This window comes from Lithobates pipiens, unplaced genomic scaffold (genome assembly GCF_037356315.1).
Source record: "Lithobates pipiens isolate NorthernLeopardFrog02 unplaced genomic scaffold, aLitPip1_a1.2 Scaffold_10, whole genome shotgun sequence".
NCBI lineage: Eukaryota > Metazoa > Chordata > Amphibia > Anura > Ranidae > Lithobates > Lithobates pipiens.
The window spans coordinates 213753272-213773863 of NW_027507686.1; the positions used below are offsets into that span (position 1 = coordinate 213753272).

Below are 20592 nucleotides of genomic sequence, written 5' to 3' on the forward strand. Positions count from 1 at the left end.
TTGTTCGAATCTCAGTAAGTTCCTGCCAAACCGGCCAAGATTCGAACTGTCTATGGCCAGGGTTAAAGAGGTTGTAAACCTTCGCCATTTTTCACCTTAAAGCGGAGCTCCACCCTAAAGTGGAACTTCTGCTCATTGGAACCCTCCGGTGCCACAATTGGCACCTTTCAGGGGGGTGCAGATACCTGTATAATACAGGTATTTTCACCCACTTCCGGACATAGATAGCCGCAGAATCTGCGGGTATTTACGCCACTTCCTGTGCCTTCCCCGTTGTCTGCTGGTAAACACACGGGTCCCAAAGACAGCAGGGACCATCCATATTTCGCAGCGCGACTCGCACATCCGCAGTAGGGAATCGGGAAGTGAAGCCCCAAGGCTTCACTTCCTGATTCCCATAGCGAAGATGGTGGCGGCAGTACCCGAGAGCCGAGCGACAGATCGGCTTCGGGTGCTGACATCGCAGGCGTCCTGGACAGGTGAGTGTCCATATTTTAAAAGTCAGCAGCTGCAGTATTTGTACCTGCTGACTAACGGCGGAACTCCCGCTTTAATGCATTCTATGCATTAAGGTGAAAAACCTTCTGTGCTGCAGCAGCGCCCCCGAGCCCCCCTTATACTTACCTGAGCCAAGTAATATCCACGACAGGAATAAGCACACCAGGTCCGGCCGGTGTCTCGTGTCCTGATTGGGTAGATTGATAGCAGCGCAGCCATTGGCTCTTGCTGCTGTCAATCAAATCCAATGCCGGGGGCACGGAGCCAAGTCCTGCTGTCTATGTCTACAGACGCAGCAGCAGGACACGGGAGTGCTTCTCTGACGTGGCACTCGAGAAGAGGAGAATTCAGGACCGCCGTGGAGGGACCCCAGAAGAGGAGGATTGGGACCACTCAAAAGCAACCGCACAGCGGAGGTAAGTTTTTTTTTTTAACAAACCTTTACAACCACTTTTAAAAGCCAGCAGCTACAAATACTGCAGCTGCTGACTTTTAAAATAGTGACACTTACCTGTCCAGCACGTCCGCAATGTCGGCACCCGAAGCCGATCTGTAGATCGTATGTCGGGTGCTGCCGCCGCCATCTTGGGTATGGGAATCAGGAAATGGAGCCTTTCGGCTTCATTTCCCGGTTCCCTACTGCGCATGCGCGAATCGCGCTGCGCAATAAGGACGGTCCCCGCTGCCTCTGGGATCTGTGTGTTTCCCAGCAGGCAGCGGGGCACTTGCGGAAAGGGGCGGGCACTTGCAGAAAGGGGCGTAATCTACGCCCCTTTACGCAGAGAGCTATCCCGGAAGTGGGTGCAGAATACCTGTACTGTACAGGTATCTGCACCCCCCTCCCCCCTGAAAGGTGCCAATTGTGGCGCCGGAGGGGGGGAGGGTTCCGATGAGCGGAGGTCCACTTTAGGGTGGACCTCCGCTTTAAAACCATCTGGATTTACTTCCTCTTTAAGTCTTTCATTCAATCAGTAGGTTGAATGAAAGAAAATGACTTGATTTCTCCATCCACACACTCCATGTGGATGGGGGAATCCCTCCCACTGAGCCATCAGAATACACTTCTCAGCACTACAAACTATAGCCTGCAGCCCTGATCGAGATACATCTTTCCAACTGGCTAAACCAGCTGAATTTTGATGTATGGCTGGCTTAAAGTGGAGCTACAGTGCACTACGAAAAGCTTTTTAAATCTTTTTTTTTATATTCAAAGCAAACTTCCCATCCATCCATGTCTCCAAGCTTTATTTTGATGAGAAATCACCCTCTACCATTTCTGTCCGTGGCCATCTTGAGTAAGGGCAAATGACCCATGTAGCATTTACTTCCTGGAATCCACCTCCCTTTACTCATTCATGCAGGCAGGAGATTGTGTTTAGTTGAGAAGATCCCGAAGACTCCTGGGATGTATGACATCATTTGAATAGGCAAGAAACCAGAAAGTGACTGAAGAAATACAAAAAAAAGTTTAAAACAAGCAAATATAATACAGTTTCCTATCTATTTACTAATGCTAGCAGCATGAGGATTAAAATTAATCAATGTTGATTTGAGATGGTGAAGTTCCACAAGTAAGTTTTTTTTTTTTTAAAACAGACATGTCATACTTACCTCCACTGTGCAGTTTGTTTTGCACAGAGTGGCCCCAAACGTCCTCTTTTGGGGGCCCCGGTGGCTCTCGCCGCTCCTCCCCACATTAGATAACCCCCTAGGAGAAGCGCTCTCCAGGGGGGTTACCTTGCGGGCGCGCTCCCAAGTCCAGCATTCGGCGTCCATATCCGCCGAATGTATGACTTGGCCCTGCCTCCCGGTTCATTGGATTTAATTGATAGCAGCGGTTAGAATCACTCCCTAGGACACACTTAACCCCTACAGAGCCACCTAGTGGTTAACCCCTTCACTGCCAGTGACATTTTTACAGTAATCAATGCAAGTTTTTAGCATTGATCACTGTATTAATGCCAGTGGTCCCAAAAATGTGTCAAAATAGTTCGATGTGTCCGCCATAATATCGCAGTCACGATAAAGATCGCTGTTCGCCACCATTACTAGTAAAAAAATGCCATCAAACTATCCCCTATTTTGTAAACGCTATAACCTTTGTGCAAAAAAATCAATAAATGCTTATTGTGTTTTTTTTACCAAAAATATGTAGAAGAATACGTATCGGTGTAATATGAGGAACAAAAAAATATTTTTTTATATAATTTTTGGGGATATTTATTATAGCAAAAAGTAAAAATAAATGTGTTTTTTTTTCAAAATTGTCGCAATTTTTTTGTTTATAGCGCAAAAAATAAAAACCGCAGGGGTGATCAAATACCACCAAAAGAAAACTCTATTTGTGGGAAAAAAAGAATTTAAATTTTTTTTTGGGAGCCACGTCGCACGACCGCACAATTGTCAGTTAAAGCGACCCAGTGCCGAACCGCAAAAAGTGCTCTGATCAGGAAGGGGGTAAATTCTCCCGGGCTGAAGTGGTTAAAGCTTCCTTTCTATGCCCCCTAGTTTTAAATGGGCAGTGGAGCACCAGCCCACTGCGAAGAAGAATTTTCAAGTTTCCCGAAGTTGGGCTTTAACCTGCCGGCCTCCGCTCAGAACAAAATTCCCCGTTCAGAGGAGACCAAACTTTCAAGTATTCTGCAAAACATGTTTGTATCTCTCCACCGTCTGGCTGCGGACTCGACCCGTCTGTCAAGTCCTATGCTTGACTGCAATGTGAAACAAAAACAGAGAGGTGCCTTTAATGTAACTCTTTGAAGTTGGGATTGTTTAAGATGGAGCTCCAGGCAGAAATGAAGCTGGCGGAGATGAGCTCCTCCGTCCTCTTCCTTGTTAGTCAGCAGAAGAGGCTGAGCTGGAATCATTTGTAGCAATCAGGTTGTCGCTGTTCTTGTTTTTCCTGGGCAGCGCTCAGCATTATTGCAAGCATGTGGTTTTGGTGTGGTGTGCCCTGGGCTTGTCATTAGCTTCAAAGTAAGCAGTGTGATGTGATTCCTGGGACAACTTTCCCGGATTAGAGAACCAGGCGGAGAGGATCCTGCGGCTGGCGGGACACTGGAAGAGCGTAGAATAAGGTAAAGATTGGATGTAACTTGTACCATGGATGGAGAAGAGTAGCAAACTACAATTTAGCTTTGTATTCCTTTCAGGGGGGGTTAATCACCTGTCCAGGTATATCTGCTAAACCAGGGGAACCTTTTCACATCAATTTACAAGCATTAGACAACCAGTGTGTCATTGTAGTTGTAGCCGTATTGTTTATTTTGAATTTTTCACACTTGTAGTTTTTCTGCTTAGCTCAATTAATATTCTTTTTTTCTTTTTCAATGTTTTCATTAAAGTATTTCACAGTAAAGTGTACAAGAGTTGTATCAAAGAGCACATAGTGCTCGCTATTAAAATTATTATTATTATACACGATTTATATAGCACCAACAGTTTACGCAGTGCTTTACAATGTATAGCGGGGACAACACAATTACAGTACAATGGAAAATTGACAGCAGACTGAACATTGTTAAACCTGTAACTGTACATATATATTATGCGTTCTCCCAAGGAATGAGGATGAAGAAGAAAAAAAGGGGGGAAAATTCTCTTCTTCCTCCTTCTGTGCTATCAATATACATGAATATTTTTTTATATTTTTTTTATTTATGTATTATTATTATTTTATGTATTTTCTTATATATATTATTATTATTCACAATCTATATAGCGCCAACAGTTTACGCAGCGCTTTACAATGTAGAGGGGGGACAGCACAATTACAGTACAGTTCAATACAGAAGGGATAGGAGGGCCCTGCTATATATATATTTAATATTTATATTATATATATATATATATTTAATATTTATATTATATATATATATATATATATATATATAATATTTATATTATATATATATATATATATATATATATATATATATATATATATATATATATATATATATATATATATATATATTTAATATTTATATTATATATATATATTTAATATTTATATTATATATATATATATATATATATATATATATATATATATATATATATATATATTTAATATTTATATTTTATATATATATATATATATATATATATATATTGATTGTTGTTTTTTTTAACAAGAAAATGTAATGATTATTGTTATTATTATGATTACTACTGTTACTATTATACCATCAAGCGCACACATATACCTCACCATATTCATATTTACCATGAATGTGTACTTAAAGAGGAAGTAAACCCTGATGAGTTTACTTCCTCTTTGATTCCCTGCAAAGGTAAAGCATTATGTGTCACTTACCTGACACAGGAGCCAGCGAAGTCACCGCTGTCCCCTGTAGTCCGGAGCATCCATCTTCTCGGTGGGTCTCGCTGCTCCGCCGCTGTCATTCGACGAAGCCGCGATGACGTCACTCCCGCGCATGCGCACGGGAGACGCCACTCGCGGCATATCGCCGCTGTCCACGGCGCATGCGCCGCAGACAGCAGTGCCTGTGTTTTGGCAAATATCTCTTAAACCGTATAGGTTTAGGAGATATTTCTTGGACCTACAGGTAAGCCTTAATCAAGCTTACCTGTAGGTCAAAGTGGATTGTAAGGGTTTACAACCACTTGAATAGTAGTAGAGTGTGATCCCCATCTATCCCAGCTCAGTGGTGCTATGCCTGGTCTATAAGATTTTAATATCAGCTGCACACATGCTTCCGAATTTCTGTTGTAAGTCATCTTCAAGGCGTCTGTATAGAATTTGTCTGCCAAGTTCACTACACTACAACATAATATTTAAGAGATTTAGTATTTTGCTAAGAACCTTCAAATAATTTTGTAGACATGGGGCTATCACTCTTCTGGCCCCATTACATGGCAGTCTTAGATTGCTGACCCTTGTTGTAAGCCTTGCCAGTTCTTCCACTGAGCAGTGATTCTGGAAAAAGCAAGCAAGGCTTAAAGGGGTTGTAAACCTTCATGTTTTTCACCTTATTGTATCCTAAAAAACACCTGACAGTGACCGTCTCCCCCAGCCCCCCCCCCCCCCGTTTTACATACCTGAGCCCTGGAACTTGACCCGGTGGAGAGGCACTGTGTCTTTGCTCGGGGTTCTCGGCTCTTGATTGGATAGCTTGATAGCAGCGCAGCTATTGGCTCCCGCTGCTGTCAATCAAATCCAATGACAAGGGGGCGGGCCGAGTTATACATTCGGCAGCTATGGATGCCGAATGCTGGACACAGGCGCACACCCGCAAGGTAACCCCCAGGGAGAGCACTTCTCCTAGGGGGTTATCTGATATGGGAAGGGGCCACGAGAGCCACTGGGGGACCCCAGAAGAACAGGTTTGGGGCCACTCTCTGCAAAACGAGCTGCACAGTGGAGGTAAGTATGATATGTTTTTTTTTTTTTTTTAAACTTACAATCACTTTAAAGCAGGGGTGTCCAAACTTTTTTCAAAGAGGGCCAGATTTGCAGAAATGAACATGCGTGAGGGCATGAGTGCACTCACCATTGGCAGGAATGCAGATCCATTGGCAGGAATGCACCCACCATTGCCAGGAATGCACTCACCATTGCCAGGAATACAGCACCATTGCCAGGAATACAGCACCATTGCCAGAAATACAGCACCATTGCCAGGAATGCTAGGAATTCCTGGCACACATCATTGCCAGGAATGCACTACCATTGCCAGGAATGCACTCACCATTGCCAGGAATGCAGCGCCATTGCCGGGAATGCACCACCACTGCCGGGGATGCACCCACCATTGCCAGGAATGCACCCACCATTGCCAGGAATGCAGCGCCATTGGCAGGAGTGCACTCCCCATTGGCAGGAATGCAGCTCCATTGGCAGGAATGCACCCACCATTTCCAGGAATGCACTCACCATTGCCAGGAATACAGCACCGTTGCCAGGAATACAGCACCGTTGCCAGGAATGCCAGGAATTCCTGGCACACATCATTGCCATGAATGCACTACCATTGCCAGGAATGCAGCCACCATTGCCAGGAATGCACTCACCATTGCCAGGATTGCACTCACGAGCGCCAAAGATTACCTACAGGAGAATCTCCTGTTTACATGGCGGCCTCTTAAATAGAAAGTCCCGCCTCCTTTGATGGACAGAACAGTCGTCCAATGGCAGCGCCGGAGACGATACTTCCTATTACAGAGGCCACCTGTAAACAGGAAATTCTCCTGTGTGTGTACGCCGCTCGTCCTGCCTCCTCCCTGTCCACTCCAAGGCATATACATCTTTTGTGGCCCCGGCGCTGTGAGATCGTCGGAAGCCACAAAAGACATATATGTCCAAATAACCAGGCGGACCGTTCAAAACTGGACCATGGGCTGCGATTGGCCTAAAGGCCAGACTTTGGACATGCCTGTTTTAAAGGTATACATGGAACTCTCACCGCTTATCTCCTTCTGAAAATGCCAGCTGCCTTGCTGTTATGCAGATCCAATGGCATCAAAACATTAAGGCTTTATGTACACTTGTAGCTCCTAAACTTGAATTTAGGAGCTTTTGCCATTTTTTTGCCAAAGCTGCTAAACTCAACTCCATAAAAACCATACAGGTTGATTTACTAAAGGCAAATAGACGGTACACTTTGCAAAGTGCAGTTGCTCCAGAGCTTGGTAAATGAGGTAAACCTAACCTTCAGTTTGCAAAGAATACCCAAAATTGCATTGTTGCTTGAACATGATTGGGTGATGCAAGTCATCAGAGCTTCTTTTCATTTACTAAGCTCTGGAGCAACTAAATCAGCCCCTTTGTTTTTGTTTTTTATCCTACCTAAAACACACTGACATTCATTTAAAAAAAAAAACCTGTCCAAAAAATACTAACCCTGGCATTGACCTAATTTAAACCTCAATCTAGTTTTTTTTTTATTTAATTTTTTTTTTAATTATAATTTTTATTTTTTATTTTTTTCTGCACACACACACATACACACTTTTTTTTTTCTATCTCTGCAAGGACAGAGTACTCACTTTTGTTGCCAGCGGTTTAGACATTAATGGCTGTGTTGAGTTATTTTGAGGGACAGCAAATTTACACTGTTATACAAGCTGTACACTCACTACTTTACATTGTATCAAAGTGTCATTTCTTCAGTGTTGTCACATGAAAAGATATAATGTCACATAATAAAATAATATAATAAAATATTTACAAAAATTTGAGGGGCGTACTCACTTTTGTGAGATACTGTACATGTCCAATATCTTGTAAGCAGGATGAAAATCTGCTAGTTAGTTGCTGTCCCGGGTGGGGAGGCTAGAATGTCTTTCCTGGTTCAATGGTTTTTGGTGGGTTATCTTTATTTCCGACCCACTGGTCCTGTGTTATAAAAGAGGGACAGTGGTCTGTAACAGAGAGCCTAGGCCCAACAGCCCCCAAGCAGAGAGGTCTAGAGCCTGTGAGAGAACCCCGTAAGGGGAAAAGATCGGAAAGCCGCACCTGGAAGGGGTGTTAGAATGTTGCCTGCTACTGCCATAACGTAGGAGGTCCTCTGTACCTGGGGTTTGTCCTTGAAGATTCCAACACTTGGAAGTGCCACTGTTCATACATGGACTCTACCTTGGCAGGTATGCCGAGGACAGCACATAGCCTGAGTTTAGGATTAGGGATGTAGGGAAAGAACTGTTCTCACATGTTGGACTTTGTAATGTGTTGCACTTTTTTCAAGTAAAGCTTTGAAGTCTTGTTCTTGCCTGGTCTGAAATGACTAAAAGGGGTGTAATGTAAGGCTGGGGAAAAAATCGTTTTGAATCTTGAATCGAATTGAGAGGTCAAATCGATTCAAATTTTCAGCAAATCGATTTTTTTGAGGTTTTTTTTTTCACCAGGGCCAGCGCTGACACCGCACCGGTCCTGAGGAGCTGCGGGCAGGAGTTTTTAGGCGAGGCCGTGGCTGCGGCCTAGTCCGCGAGGCCAGATGCCTGGACTAGGCCGAAGCCGCGGCCTCGCCTAAAAACTCCTGCCCACAGCTCCTCAGGACCGAGCACTGTCCATCTCAAAAAAAAAAAACTTGATTCGAATCGTGAATCAAGTTTTTTTTTTTTTAAATCGCAGATTTTTTTTCTGGAGAAAATCGGCCAGCTCTAGTGTAATGCAAGTAACCGGCACTTTTCCACCGTTCAGGCCACAAAGGTACTTTGGGGTATGAAGACAGCAGTACAAGTAGTCAATACAGTGTGAAGACTGTTTGAAGTGTGAAGAAAGTTTACCAAGCAGCCTGTTGTAAGTAAGCTTGTGACTGATATAGGTGGGATAGCCTCTTCCAGGAGGGAGTTGTTGTTGGCACTTGAGCAGTCCATTTCCCATAGCAACAGGAGTAGACTTGCGACGCAGCCTGTACACAGGTATAGAAGAGTAGAGTGAAGTGCATGCATGGAGTCTGTGCTATATGCATGGCGGGACCCCCATACCATTACTAGGAGTGAGGTAGTGGTGATAAGCCGGATGGGTGGATGTGGACAAGGCTCAGCATGTCCCTTCTAAATACATGTTACAGAGACAGTGTATATTTACACTGGGACCCAAGAGTTAACTTATGAACAGTTATGGTGCAAGTGTGCACGGTGTACGTTCATCTCTAGCAACAGAGGCCTGCCTTAAGGTTGATTATTTCCCCCACAGCAGCCTCAGCCTTGTCCCAGGGGATTGATGAAAATGGCACAGAAGCAGAAGTACCCCACATGTAGAGCATAGTGATCCTGTTACAGGTGCCTAGCATAGCCCAGAAGAACCCACCATGGAGTAGGCCTCTCATACTTGGCGTCCAGTGAGGAGGAAAACTTATCGGTCATGATGACCACCACAGCACCCTACCTTTACAATCTGCTTTCTCCTTAGTAGTGATGCCCAGAGGTTTTGCTTTACTTGCCTCATTGAATGTCTACTGTTAAATACAATGCCCTCTCCACATACAGTATCTCACAAAAGTGAGTAGAGTACACCCCTCACATTTTTGTAAATGTTTTATTATATCTTTTCATGTGACAACACTGAAGAAATGACACTTTGCTACAATGTGAAGTAGTGAGTGTACAGCTTGTATAACAGTGTAACTTTTCTGGTCCCTCAAAATAACTCAACACACAGTTATCAATGACTAAACCGCTGGAAACAAAAGTAAGTACACCCCCAAGTTGTCCAAGTTGGGCCCAATTAGCCATTTCCCCTCCCTGGAGTCACGTGACTCTTTAGTATTACAAGGTCTCAGGTGTGAATGGGGAGCAGGGATGTTAAATTTGATGTTATTGCTCTCACTCTCTGATACTGGTCACTGGAAGTTCAACATGGCACCTCATGACAAAGAACTCTCTGAGGATCTGAAAAAAAAATTGTTGCTCTACATAAAGATGGCCTAGGCTATAAGAAGATTGCCAAGACCCTGAAACAGCTGCAGCACGGTGGCCAAGACCATACAGTGGTTTAACAGGACAGGTTCCACTCAGAACAGGCTTTGCCATGGTTGACCAAAGAAGTTGAGTGCACGTGCTCAGCGTCATATCCAGAGGTTGTCTTTGGAAAATAGACATATGAGTACTGCCAGCATTGTTGCAGAGGTTGAAGGAGTGAGGGGTCAGCCTGTCAGTGATCAGACCATACCCCACACACTGCATCAAATTGGTCTGCATGGCTGTCCTCCCAGAAGGAAGCCTCTACTAAAGAAAATGCACAAAAAACCCTGCAAACAGTTTGCTGAAGACAAGCAGACTAAGGACATAGATTACTGGAACCATGTCCTGTGGTCTGATTCAGATGGTGTCAAGCATGTGTGGCGGCAACTAGGTGAGGAATACAAAGACAAGTGTGTCTTGCCTACAGTCAAGCATGGTGGTGGGAGTGTCATGGCCTGGGGCTGCATGAGTGCTGCCGCCACTGGGCAACTACAGTTCATTGAGGGAACCATGAATGCCATCATGTACTGTGACATACTGAAGCAGAGCATTATCCCCTCCCTTTGGAGACTGGGCCGTAGGGCAGTTTTCCAACATGGTAATGACCCCAAACACACCTCCAGGACGACCACTGCCTTGCTAAAGAAGCTGAGGGTAAAGGTGATGGACTGGCCAAGCATGTCTCCAGACCTAAACCCTATTGAGAATCTGTGGGGCATCCTCAAACAGAAGGTGGAGGAGCACAAGATCTCTAACATCCACCAGCTCCATGATGAGTGGAAGAGGACTCCAGGGGCGGTGGAATGGGGGGTGAACTCCATGCCCAAGAGAGTTAAAGCATTGCTGTAAACTAATGGTGGCCACATAAAATATTGACACTTTGGGCCCAATTTGGACATTTCCACTTAGGGGTTTACTCACTTTTGTTGCCAGCAATTTAAACATTAATGACTGTGTGTTGAGTCATTTTGGAGGGGACAGCAAATGTTATACAAGCTGTACACTCACAAAGTGTAATTTCTTCAGTGTTGTCACATGAAAATATATAATAAAATATTTACAAAAATGTGAGGGGTGTACTCACTTTTGTGAGATACTGTATAAAGTTTCTGTCTGCTGCTTGATTATGTTTGAGAGGTTTGTGACTTGCTGATCCTCTTATCTTAATACAGATCTACTAGACAGCAGCTTTGTGACTGAGAACAAAAGACTCTCTGCAGTCGCTAATAATGTGAAACATCCACAATGCCTCTGATAGCCAAAGACGTGTGATTATAGCCGAGGCTTTGGGTCTCGTGGGAAAATTTGGAAGTTGGAGTCTATCCACAGCAAGAAAAAGGTAATAATGTACTCCAAATAATAGTCTGATTTGGTGATGTTAACAAAACTGATTCATGTGAAGTGTGAATTTTAAATATTTTTAGTTGCTTAGATATTTGCCATATACATATCTTACAAAGTACTGACAATAGTTACTAATAATAATAGTAATAATTATCAATGAGAACGATCACTGCACAACATGCATGCTAGTGTTGGCCCAGTGTGTACATTTTTGCACTGTCAAACAGCTCTGGCAATGTCCTTTTATCTTAAAGTGATTGTAACATCTCAAAGTCTTTTCACCTTAATGCATTCACCTAGTGCATTAAGGTGAAAACCTTCTGTGCTGCAACTCCAACCCCCCACCCCCCTTTTTCTTACCTCAGCCTGATCCGATCCAGCAAGGAGCAGGAGTGCTGCGGCTATCGCTCTCCTCATTGGACAGATTGATAGCAGCAGGAGCCATTGGCTCCCGCTGCTTTCACTCAAATCCAGTGACACAGAAGCGGGGGCGGGGCCAAGTCCCGCTATCTGTGTCGATGGACGCAGCAGTAGGACTCGAAAGCGAGCCCACACGGTTGCCCTGATGGAAAGCGTCTCTCCATGTGTGCACCTGATGAAGAGGAGGGGCCTGGAGCAGCAGCGCGGGACCCTAGAAGAATAGGAGTGGGGCTGCTCTGTGAAAAACGATTGCACAGAGCAGGTAAGTATAGGCGTGTTTGTAAACCTTTTTTTTAAATAAAAATAACAAACACTTTAAAGCTAAACTTAATGGACAAAAACTTTTATTTAAATATATTTCTCAATAGCCACAAAGGATATACATACACTTTGAATGTGACAAATGCCTTTACAAACTCAGATAGTACCTTGCAAAAGTAGTGGTGACACCATCACTGTGTTGTACTTGGCCAGTGCAGAGAGGGGAGCTGTGGGAGGGGCCCAACAGCTCCAACCACTACAGGTTGCTACAGGAGGGGCGGAGACAAGACCAGTCACCCTGCACAAGGAAAGAGAGCAGCTGTGATGGGTCTTTATTACAGGAAGCTCCTGTAGAGAGGCACAGTATCACACTGGATCACTGCACAGGTCTGGAAGAAATACATAAAGCACACTAAGAATCACTATAGAATGCACATGACTCTGCGGGGTTGATTTACTAAATCCGGAGAGTGCAAAATCTAAAGCAGCTCTGAATAGAAACCAATCCACTTCCAGGTTTTTTTGTCAAAGCTTAATTGAACAAGCTGAAGTTAGAAGATGATTGGCTACCAGGCAGAGCTGCACCAGATTTTGCACTCTCCAGTTTTAGTAAATCAACCCCTGTGTCTTTAGACAATATTTGTTTATCCAAAATTTCAGAATTAAAGTGCATCTGTACCCAAGAACAACAATTGTATTTATTGCAGCTTACCAGTTCATATGTTCATAGTTTATGTGGTGGCTGCATTGGTTTCCTTTTATTCAGACTTTTTTTCACCTGGTGATACTACCAGTAATACACTTTGAGGGTTATTTATAAAAGACAAATCCACTTTGCACAAAAAAGTACAAAGTGCACTTGAAATTGCACTGAAAGTGCACTTGGAAGTAAAGTCGCTGTAAATCTGAGGGGGACATGCAAGGAAAATAAAAAAAACAGCATTTTAGCCTTCGCATGATTGGATGATAAAATCAGCAGAGCTTCCCCTCATTTCAGATCTACCCCTCAGATTTCCAGCGACTGCACTTCCAAGTGCACTTTCAGTGCAATTTCAAGTGCACTGTGCTTGTAGTGCAAAGTGGATTTTCCTTTAGTAGATCAACCTCATTTATTGTAAAGGTGGCTATACATATTCAGCCATTTATGGTGAATGAGTGCGAAACCATATAAATGGAGGAATCCTCCCCGCCGCCTCATGTATTTTGACATCTGGCACACGCGGCTGTCAGAATATCTGCACATTTCACTGCAGTTCATTTAATTAGCTGAGCTGTGGGCGACCCTGCCAAAACCAACCCGTTTAGCCAATCAGCTGCAGTCAACATTTGGGTATTCTGACAGCCGTGGGTGACAGCTGTCACAGGAATCAGCCCCTTTCAGGAGCCGCGTCAGCGGTAATCAATTTTGCGGTGCTATTCGGGCGCTAGCAGGCAGTTTTTATCCCGCTAGCGGCCGAGAAAGGTTTAAAACCACACGCTTTGCCGGCAGTATAGCCGCGCTGCCCATTGATTTCAAGGGACAGGAGCGGTATACACACTGCTCCTTCACCGCTCGAAAGATGCTGCTAGAAGGACTTTTTTTAGCATCCTGCCAGCGCACCGCTCCAGTGTGAAATCCCTCGGGGCTTCCACATTGGAGAGACAGGAGCCACTCTTTCAGGGCGCTTGGCAGGCACTATCTTTAGCGCTGTAGCACCTGCTTTGATTTTAGATACATAATAAGAACAGCAAAAAACTTGCAGAAAAATTCATCTCCCAAAGATCATGAGTTCTGATCATATCCTGCAGTTTACCGTGCTGCTCAATGGCATTAGTACTTATTTTATATACAGAAATGTATTTTAAGCAGTGTATCTTTTAGATTACAAAAGGTATGAATGGAAAGTATATAGAAAAACAAACTCACTGCTGTAATTAGTAGGCCAAATACGGTATATATATATACAGATTAAGGAGTGCCTGGATCTTAGTGGATTTAAACTGACATAACTGGTAGAACAAGAAGTGATGTGGGGCTGTGTCCTTGTCATTGAATGTTGTCTTCTCCACCCATACGTGAGACAGTGATTCATTATTTGGTCTCTGTCATGCGAGATATAGTTCATATAGACTCATAACTTCATTAGCTGCAGGCATGTCCCTGATGAAAGCCAGGCTTACTTTCAGGAAGACGTTCCTACTGCTATTGACCAGCCTGTCCACAGATGTACCGTATTTATCGGCGTATAACACGCACCCCAGTTTGGGACCCCTTTCACTCTGGGTCGTTTTGCAGGCGCTATTACGCTTAAAAATATCGCCTGCAAACCGACCTTAAACAGCCGCTGCTGTGTCTCCAGTGTGAAAGCCCCGAGGGTTTTCACACTGGAGCGATGCGCTGGCAGGACGGTAAAAAAAGTACTGCTAGTAGCATATTTGGAGCAGTGTATACACCACCACTCCTGCCCATTGAAATCAATGGGGCACCGCGGCTATACCGCCGGCAAAGCGCCTCTGGTTTTTAATCCTTTCTCAGCCACTAGCGGGGTAGTAAAACCGCCCCCCCCCCCAACGGCCGAATAGCGCCGCAAATCTGATGGTAAAATAGCGGCGCTTTACCGCCGACGCACCTCCCGCCCCAGTGTGAAAGGGGCCTAAGAGGGTAGTTTCAGGAAATAAGAATAAGAATCTCCATCAGAGGATGCCCTTACACCTCCTGCTAGTAAGAGAACCCTCGCTTTTTTTCATTTCCCATCACTTTCAGTACTAGCAACAATGATCAGCAGGACAATTAGAGAGGGTTAATTACCCCAACAGGGGCACTGATAGCAATAAAATCCTGGCAGGGGTAAAAACATTTACCAACTTACTACACAAACCACTTCCGGACCACCGCACGCCGATATACATCCTGACATTGAAGGAGGATATCATTATTATGGCAGCAGCTAGCTACCATAACCCCGGTATCCTCTTGTTTGGTCAGCAGTTCGCTTCAAGATAAAAGTGGTCTCTGTGGCGGATTTGCCGCAAAGTTTTATTGGCGACGGGAGAGGGGCCCCCGCCACGCTCCGGTGCCCTTTGCTGCTTACCGGAGCCATCGGCAGCGGCGGAGGCGGTCGGATGCTTTCACTAGCTGGGCATGGAGACAAGTGAGGGGAAGATGACCCCCACCCATCTCCATGACGTTGGACAGGCGACGTCAAAACTTTTTTTAAATGACAATTTTTTTTTTATTGCATTCTAGTGTAAATGAGATTTGAGGTCTTTTTGACCCCAGATCTCATATTTAAGAGGTCCTGTCATGCTTTTTTTTTTTTTATTACAAGGGACACATTTAAAAAAAAAAAAAAAAAAACTGTGTAAAAATAAAAAATAAAAGGTAAAATAAATAAGAAAAAATAATAATTTTTTTAAATGCGCCCTGTCCCGCCAAGCTCACGCACAGAAGCGAACGCATACGTGAGTAGCGCCCGCATACGAAAATAGTGGTCAAACCACACATGTGTGGTATTGCCGCAACTGTTAGAGCGAGAGCAATAATTCTAGACCTCCACTGTAGCTCAAAAAATGCAACCTGTAGAATTTTTTAACCGTCACCTATGGAGATTTTTAAAGGTAAGGCCGCGTACACACGCGCGGACTGTTGGCCCAACTTTGTCCGTCCAACAGTTTGAGCGAACAGTCCGCTCAAACTTAGCATGGACGGACATGGCCACACACGACGGACGAACAGTTTGCTGAAACCGTGCGCGATGACGTGAACGGCACGTACGACGGGACGAAAAATACGACGTCCTATACACTGCAATGCAACCTTCCGACGTGGAAATCCTTTCTGAGCATGCGCGAGACTTAGTTGGCCGAACAAGCCTACACACGAGCGAACAGTCCGCTGAAACAAGGTTTCAGCGGACAGTTTTTCGGAATTTCCGTAAGACCTTGTTCGGCCAACTGTCCGCTGAAACTGTCCGCTGAAGCCCCACACACGAGCGGACTGTCCGCCCAAACACTGTTCAGCGGACAAGGTTGGGCGAACAGTCCGCGCGTGTGTACGCGGCCTAAAAGTTTGACGCCATTTTGAAGCGTGACATGTTGGGTATCAATTTACTCAGCATAACATTATCTTTTACAATATAGAAAAAAAATTGGGATAACTTTACTGTTGTCTTATTTTTTTATTCACAAATGTGAATTTCTTCAAAAAAAGTGCGCTTGTAAGACCGCTGCCTAAATACGGTGTGACAAAAAGTATTGCAATGACCGCCATTTTATTCTCTAGGGTGTTAGAATTTTTTTTTTTATAATGTTTGGGGGTTCTAAGTAAGTTTGTAGCAAAAAAACGTGTTTTTAACTTGTAAACACCAAGTCTGAAAAAGAGGCCTGGTCTTTAAGTTCTTAAGGCAGACTTTCACCCTCTGCGCCTTCTTTCCGGTGTTCCACTCCTTTCCCTCTACTCTCTCACAATCAGAATTTTTTTTATTTTTGGGGGGGGTTACATCTCCACTCTCCCTGGATTGCCGCCTAGGTGAGAATGATGTATTCAGCTGCACGCAGTCTCCTGGGATATTCATGTCACAAATCCCAGGAGGCCTCGGATTACTCCGCAGCACATGATACACTACTGGTCATCGGGGTGTAGATGTCTCTTTCTGGATCTTGCAATTGGTCCCTCTTGCTGGCTGCAAAAATCTGGAAGAGAAAGCCGATTCTAGAAAGGTCATAGAAGAAGATGGCGGCACAGGACCAGGTGAGCAGCAGCGAAGCTGAGGAGACCCTACAGAACACCACTGCACCCACTAGGTGTGTAGACTTCTATGGGTAACCTAGGAAAAGTGGTCGGGGGGATTAACAACATGGCGGAGTGAAGTTTCTCTTTAAATATGGTGATAATATGTAGGGTTGGGTTTGGACGGGATTTAGTAGGCCGAGTGAATCATGTCAGGGCCTACTTCACCTTGTAATCTACAGCTACATTGGACAGGATGCCATACCTGGGAACTTTTGGGCCTGGGATTCATCAGGGGAAAGGTGGATGGAGCTAATTGCGGCACATGTGTTGCCTTGCAGTAAACTGTGTGTAAAGGTTCTCATTTACAGGCCTGTAAACCATGAATAGGACATTTGTTAGGATGGGATGAAGCCACCTGGTGCCACATATAGGCTGCCCATGCAAGTCTATGGAGCTGCAGCAGCTACAAGGACAGAGCCGCTGCTTCCAAAATTGACAAGCTTATGAAGGGGCAGCCCCTTATTGTAAACATTGTGCATTCAGGGCTGTTTACCTGCACCCGCATGCCCATAGGGTTGCCACCTGTCTGGGAATCACCTGGACAGTTTGGGTTTTGAATCATGCATCCAAGTTTTAGACTGCCTGTAACCCGGAACATATTATTTAGACTGGACTATGGCTTCCCAGCAGGGTTGCTAGCTGCAGTTGTCTAAGCCAAGAGTGTCTGTAACACTCTCTTTCACACTGCTCTAAAAGCCAGCTGCACTCCCCCACCCCAGACAGGAGAGGAGAGAGGGCTTGTCCTGCTCCTCTTGCTCCTGCCCCTGCCCCTCTGTGTCTGCCCACACTCCAATCCCCGGCACTGAAAAGAGAAGTGGGGGCGGGAAACTTGAAGCCACGGATACTGCCAAGGGGTGAGTGAGCTCACCATCCATCCCTGTCTATGACTGAAGTCTCCCCCTCTCCCCTGTCTCTCTTCTGTCTTTGAGTGAGGACACTAAGGTAAATCAGGGTTCTCAGAGCACCTCTTACATTAGAGTTCCCCTTTACATTAGAGTCCACAGAGAACCCCCTTAAAGTGTAAGGGGGAACTCAGTGGACTCAGATGTAGGGGGGAACTCTGCAGACTTTGATGTAAAGGGGGCTCTAGGAACCTTGAATAAGGGGCAGTGCAGGGAACTCTGATGTAAATGTGGCTCTGGTTACCAGAGACCCCTTACATCAGATTTCCCCTGTACACCAGAGGCCACAGTGTTCCCTCTTACATCAGAGTCCTTTCTGTACACCAGAGTTCTCAGTGTACCTAAATCAGGGTTTCCAGCGCATCCCTTATGTCAGAGTCCCCCGAGTTCTCCCTTACATCAGAGTCTTGCAGAATCCCTCCTTACAGTGTAAGGGAACTCTGCGTGTTCAGATGTAAGAGGAAACTCTGCAGATTCAGATGTAAAGGGGAACTCTGCATTTCAGTATGAAAAATGGGAACTCTGTGGACTCAGATGTAAAGGGGGACTCTTGTGATTTAATTCATATGATTAGAAATGTTATTTAATCGCAAAATATATGTAAAGTTTGTACTATTAAAAAAATAGCTGTGTGCCGCTAAAGTGTTGGGGTTTGATGAGCAGCTGTGTCCATGTAGCCGCTGCATCCTTTTAGACTTGCCTGGGATGCCTGCACACAGCACATGGTAGCTCCAGTCATGTAAACAAATGGCCTATTCCGGATGTACAGGCCTCAGTGCCTGATAGTGGTGCATCTGGTGTTACCACTGCACCTAACGCACTACGAAGAAATTAGGAACAAGGCCAAAATATTTTAGTTTAGAGGGGTTCAGAAAGAAAGTGACAGGCATAAAGAGGATTACATATTTATATATATATATATATATATATATATATATATATATATATATATATATATATATATATATATATATATATATATATAGAGAGAGAGAGAGAGAGAGAGAGAGAGAGAGAGAGAGAGAGAGAGAGAGAGAGATAGATATAGACGTGATCCTCCAAAACAAATGGTTTTAACCATATGTAACCCAAAAAATTGCGGTCCTGACAATACAAGGGATACAAGATAGACATAAGACTTTGGGGTGGATTTACTAAGAGCAAGTAGACTGTGTACTTTGCAAATGCAGATGCACTCTGAAAGTTCAGTTGCTCCAGAGCTTAGTAAATGAGGGGAAGCTCTGTTGACCTACATTATCCAATCATGTGCCAGCAAAAATGCTTTTTTTTATTTTCCTTGCATGTGATTGGGAATTCTTTAAAAAGTGAAGCTTTACCTCATTTACTAAGCTCTGGCGCAACTGTACTTGCAAAGTACACCGTCTATTTCCCTTTAGCAAATCCATCCCACTGTCAGGTGGTTTTAACTCTCTTCAGCATTTGCCAAAAAATGATGATTGCCGCAAGCCAAACAAACCGTATGTCTTTCATGAAGAGTTAATCCAGTAAAAATTGTAAAAACATAGTCATGTGACATCTATAGTGCATTATTGGCGTTGCTAATGGCTAATTATGTAGATTTGTTTGGCGCTTCCTGTTGTTCTCTTCTCTAAAATATTCTACCTGCCTTGTGCTGATAGAAGACAATTCACCAGTGGCGGCTGATGCTCCAAATTTTTTGGGGGGTGAAAACAATCTAAAAAAAAAAACATCAATTGTAACCACTGTGCCATTAAACGCTACCACTGTGCCATCAAACACAGCCCCTGTGCCATCAAACACAGCCCCTGTGCCATCAAACACAGCCACTGTGCCATCAAACACAGCCACTGTGCCATCAAATGCAGCTACTGTGCCATCAAATGCTGCCACTGAGTCCATAAAATACTGCCAGTGTGCCCATCATATGCTGCCAGTGTGCCCATCATACACTGCCGGTGTGCCCTACTGCCCATCAAATGCTACCAGTGTGCCCAACTGCCCGTCATATGCTGCCAGTGTGCCCATCAAATGCTTCCAGTGTGCCTGTCATATGCTGCCAGTGTGCCCATCAAACGCTGCCAGTGTGCCCATCAAATGCTGCCAGTGTGCACCCACCAGCTCGCTGTCTGCCCGGCACTTACGCTGTGTCTGTGGGGCATTGAGTGATGGCGACAAGCGGGGTCTTTTGTGCGTCTCCTCTCCTGCCTAATTTCAACCAATCAGGTGACAGGTAAGAGACCCTGCACCTGATTGGCGGAGAGGCAGTTCAGTGTAAGGAAAGCGAATAGTCATTTGTTTACCTAACACAGCTGAGGGAACTGCGAGCGTCAAGCATGCTGCTCACAGTTCACCTATTTTGCAGGTTTAGAGCCTTACTTACCAGCTCCGCTCGGGCCGTGCCTTCCACGGAGCTTCAGACGTCACTTACAGTTTCCCTCTGGCATAAGAAAATGGAAGTAACCTCTTAACTAGAACAATAAAGTACCCGCCCGGAAGTTGTTTGGCGCAATGGAATGTGCCACACAGCAGTTAAAAATCCTGCAAATGAAGCACCTTGTCTGCAATCTCGTGATTGCATTGATGTGGTGCCCGAACACGGTGCACTTAAAGGAGATTTTTTTCTATTTTTTTTCTTTTAAAGGGCCTTTTTAAAAAAAAAAAAAAATGTTTTTACTGCGGGGGAGGGGGATTTGTGTTGGTCCCCGTGTGCCCCCTAAGGATGAGCCGCCACTGCAATTCACTTGAGGATATAAGGGCTCGTTCACATGTGAGTATGATGAGAGGAAAAAGAGGCAGCAGCATAGGGTGTACACATGTACAAATTTACAACCTGTTGAGCCCACCAAACTCAACCCATTTAAGTGAATGGATCCGCTCTGCATACATACATACCTATCCTTTGGCCCACTTCCCAAAACTTCACTCTATCAGAGTTCCCAGTGCTATTCTGATTTTACTTCTTTGCAGTGGCGGATAGTGCTCAAA

The 20592-nt window shown here is 44.6% G+C and overlaps 1 protein-coding gene across 11 annotated transcripts in view; it reads left to right on the forward strand.

The window, feature by feature from the left end:
* The window catches only part of PPFIBP2 (PPFIB scaffold protein 2), a 358545-nt gene that overhangs the window by 76562 nt on the left and 261391 nt on the right, over window positions 1–20592 (forward strand). For 2 of the 11 annotated variants that reach the window (XM_077460924.1, XM_077460923.1), the window contains exons 1-2: window positions 3310–3575; window positions 11100–11266. The gene's annotated coding sequence lies outside the window, so the exon portion shown is untranslated. Of the gene's footprint in view, window positions 1–3308; window positions 3576–11099; window positions 11267–20592 lie in introns of those variants that run through there. The other 9 variants (XM_077460921.1, XM_077460919.1, XM_077460926.1 and 6 more) reach the window with 9 other exon arrangements.